At 36.4% G+C, this 4406-nt stretch overlaps 1 pseudogene; it reads right to left on the bottom strand.

The window, feature by feature from the left end:
- Positions 1-1862: 1862 nt before the first annotated feature.
- On the bottom strand, positions 1863-2126 carry LOC121501359 (annotated as a pseudogene).
- Positions 2127-4406: the final 2280 nt, after the last annotated feature.

Raw genomic sequence — 4406 nt, forward strand, 5'->3', positions numbered from 1 at the left:
GGGAGTGTAGGTACCTGGTGCTTGTGGGCAGCTGACCTCAGGCCCCTCCATACTTTTCCCTTCCCCAAGCCTTGGGGCTGGGAAAGGACAATCTCGCATTTGTGGCCATGAGGAATTTAACTGTGCTTTTCTGGTATCCTCTTCATTAGGTTTAATTAGCAATGTTCTACTTGCTTTATAAAAAATGTTTGGAAGTATTCTTTCCTTTTCTATGTTCTGGAATGCTTTAAGAATAATTAGAATCATCTGGTGTTTGGAGGTTTTGTAGAATTCTCTTGTGAAGCCATCTGGGCCTGTTGCCTTTTTAAGGGGGGTAGGATTTTGATAATTTTTCTTTATTTTTTCCTATGGAAATTAGTCTACTTAAGCCACCTATTTTGAGTGGTATCAGTTTTGATCAATTAAACTTACTGGAAAATTGCTATTTCATCTCTGTATTATTTTCATAGAGTTGTATAAAATAGTGTTTTCTGTGTTTTAATTCATTATTTTCCAAGGATTATTTATTATTGTGCATATTTATGCTTCTCCCTTTTCCCCCTGAATAAGTCACCAAATGATTTCTACCCCCCAGGAACCAGCATTTTAATTTATTAATTCTAATATTTTTCTAATAATTAATTTCTCCTTTTTTTCTTTTTTGCCATTTCCTTTCTTGTGCTTTACAATGTTTATATGTTTGTTTTTTCACAGGATTTCAGGTTGGGGTTTTAATTCATTTGTTGTTATTCTTTCATTTTTATTGATGTTAAGCGCTTAAGGCTATGAATTTCTCTTTAATCACAGCTTTAATGATATCCCATACAGTCTGTTTTTATTACCATTATTTTTAAAAGAAATACTGAAATTTAATTTAGCATTTTCCTTTTACTGAAGAGTTGTTCAGTAGAAAGTTTACATTTTCAGCTGGAAAAGACACTTTAGAAATTAACTTCTTGTTAATTTCTATTAATATTGTGCTCTGATCAGAGAATGCTATTTGAATTATTTCTATATTATGAAAATGAGGATTTCTATGTGATATAATATATGCTAAGTTTATGTGAATGTTCCATATGCCATTGAGAAGAAGGTGTGTAAATTATTATTGATGGTAAAATTCAATATAGATTTGTAAGATCAACTTTATTCATGGTATGAGGAGTGTCTTATATCCTTCCTTGGTTTTCATCCACTTGATTTTCTTGATCTGGAAATGATATGTTAAAGTCCTATCATATTATTTTGTTTTTGACTGTTTCTCCTGACATTTCTGGGAGTTTCTGTTATATAAATGTGGTGGTTATATTCACAGTTATTTAAGAATATTATCTTTGTTATGAATTATGACCTTTATCATTTTAACATTATCTTTCCTTGTTTCATTTTATGCTTTTTGTGATGATTTATACCTTGTCCAATATCAAGATGTCAACCTTGCATTTATTTATTTAAAGTAACAAATGCACTTAAAAAAAAGATTTTATTTATTTATTTGAGAGAGAGAGAGAGAACAAGAAAGAATGAGGGGCAGAGGGAGAGAGAAAAAGAGAAGCAGCCTTCCCAATGAGCAGGGAGCTTGATGTGGGGCTCGATTCCAGGACCCTGGATTCATGACCTGAGCCGAAGGCAGACGCCCAACTGACCAAGCCACCCAAGTCTCCCTAAAGTAACAAATACACTTTCGATCTACAGATAAAAAATACTCAGTGAAGGTCACTAACCATTTCAGTTCCTACTCTGTTAGAGCCATATCCTGTAGGGTCTTCAGGATTCTAGGTTAACAGGTTATTTTCATTATTTCAGGTCATCCACAGTATTAGGAAAACAAGACATTATGGCAGGTTAGATGAAATGCACTGCTGGCAGCCAAATCCAGCCCCTTATATTCCATACTCGTTCTTTAGATCTTCTGCTTTGTTGATGTAAGCTTTCATGGCATCTTGGGTGGAAATCCCTTTCAGCTGATTTCAGGCCTCCCACTTGGCCTTGCCTTTGAGATCCAGCAGCCCAGGCTGCTCTGTGCTTGTGTCATCCACAGTTGCTTGTTCATAATGACTGTAGGTGAATGGCATCTCATTGTCTGCTGGCTCGGTCTTGAGGTGCTTAGAGTCCTCAGCAGCTTTGTCAAACTCAGCCTCAGACATGCCCGCGGGGTTGCGAGGATTCCGGGGAACCCTGCACTTTTATTTTTTATATTTGCCTGGTAAAACTTTGTCCATCTCTTTATTTTTGACATTCCTTGAACCCCTTCAGGATGTTGATAGTATATAGTAGAGTTGGGTTTTACCTTGTGAATCAGTCTGAAAATCTCTTTAATAAGTACATTTTAAAAACGATGTTATTATTCATGACAAGCAGAGAGAAAGAGGCAGAGACACAGACAGAGGGAGAAGCAGGGTCCTCACAGGGAGACCGATATGGGACTCGATCCCTACACCCGAGATCACACCCTGAGCCAAAGGCAAATGCTCAACTGCTGAGCCACCCAGGCATCCCTTTAATAAGTAAATTCACCTCATTTACATATATTGACATGACTAATATGTTTGATCACATCAGTAATCAACTCTGTTATTATTTTTTTATATTTACTGTATATATTGTCATAGTTACTATGTTTCACCATGTGGTCTATTTCCTTGCCTTTTTTATTTTTATTTTTTTTTTAGGGATCTGGGGTGGACAGACTAACTTAGTTTAGGAAAATTTGTATTTTTTTTCTAGTGATTACCTTTAGTACCTTAGTCCCTTTATTCCTTATTTAGGCTTCTACTATTTGATTTGTCAGCTTAAGATGACATCCTTTTATCACTTTTATCACTACACAGTATTCAGAAAATGCATTTCATTTTTTCCCTTTCTTTCCCTTTTTTCCCTCCCATTTACTTAGCCATATTTTAAAATTCCGTCAAAATATTTAACGGCACATGTTATTCTTTCATTGTTTGCCCCACCTTTCTTCTAGTCTTTAATCTATAATTAAATATATATATTAAATATCTTCAGTGCTCACCAAAGGTCCCTTTGCTGAAGTTTCTGGCTGGCTGAAGCTCTCACTCTAGTAGATTCCTAAGGGAAGGCTTGTGAGGACTGTATTCTTTGGATTGTTGCATGTTTAAAGTTATTTTCTATTGCCTTGATTCCACATGCAAAGGCAAGAGATTTGAGAGGTTCACTGTGATTTCTGGTTTGAGAATGCCTGATTCTGTTGGGTGGAGAAGTATAATTTTATCTCTGTGGAGAAGCAGGGTGGTGTATCTTCTGGCTCTGATTCTCTTTGGTTTCTTTGTTTTCCTTGACTTAAACACTCTGCTGCCTTTACCACCTAACCTCCAAGGGATGCCCCCACCTACGGCCCTCCCTTTCCCTCAGGGGCCATATGATTTCCAGGACTGCTGCTTCTGCTCCAGTGCACTTTTCTGCTCTTCCTTTCAGTTCTTCAGGAGCCAAGTGCTCTGATACAACAGGTCTTATCTTTGTTCCTACCATTTTTCCAGTCCACGTGGAACTCTCTCCTTCTGAGAGTGATATTCTATCTTTGTGGAGTCTGTTGCTGCTGTACCCCACTATCTTCTTGCTTTTGATCTGGCCTGGGCCTTGAAGTGGTTCTCCAGATTTGGATGCTTATACCCTACTTACATGTAAATCGAGATTTGCCACAATCTCTGTCTCCCAGTTATGTGGCAGGCATGGGTTATGGATAGTTTTATTTGCTCCCTTTTTGGATCTGCGTGGTTTGGGGGAAAGTGAACAGAGATTTGAATTTAGGCAGTCACCACCCTCCTATGGGAACTCAAAGGGCAACAGAGTCACTTTTTTATTTCAATAATTTGAGTTTAATTGTACTATAGGAACTTTGAGGGCACACTTAATACATTATCAGGCATATAGTAAGTCATAATTAAGTATCTGATGGAGGAATGTATTAATAGATACTATAATTCGCTTTACTTTAGCAAAAGAGATTATGGAGGAACTACTCTAATATTTATGATGAAATAATCATGTCTAAATTGTATTAGTTGCTAACTCAGTGGCTTAATTGTTGCCAGTCTACCAGTGATATATTATGGAAATTAAATACAGAAATTGTTTCATGCATTTGGATACAATTCTCAGAGATGAAGTGAGGTGAGCACATATCAGAAGCGATAACATGGTAAAAGTGATTTTTTCCCCCTAATAATGCATGACGTTAGGTGAAACTTTTAGGTAAAGAAAACAATAAGCTATCTTGTGTTTTCTTTGATTAAAAAAATTACATATATTAAGTTCTCTACTTCTAACTACTTGGAAAGATGTCATGTAAGAAAAAAAAAAAACAACTTAAAAAAATCCATGGAATCTCGCCAATGATTTTGATCACGGAATGTTGGCAGACTGAACGAAGTATCTGAAAAAGTAAATGTTGCCAAATAATTTCA

This window comes from Vulpes lagopus, chromosome 11, assembly GCF_018345385.1.
Source record: "Vulpes lagopus strain Blue_001 chromosome 11, ASM1834538v1, whole genome shotgun sequence".
Classification (NCBI taxonomy): domain Eukaryota; kingdom Metazoa; phylum Chordata; class Mammalia; order Carnivora; family Canidae; genus Vulpes; species Vulpes lagopus.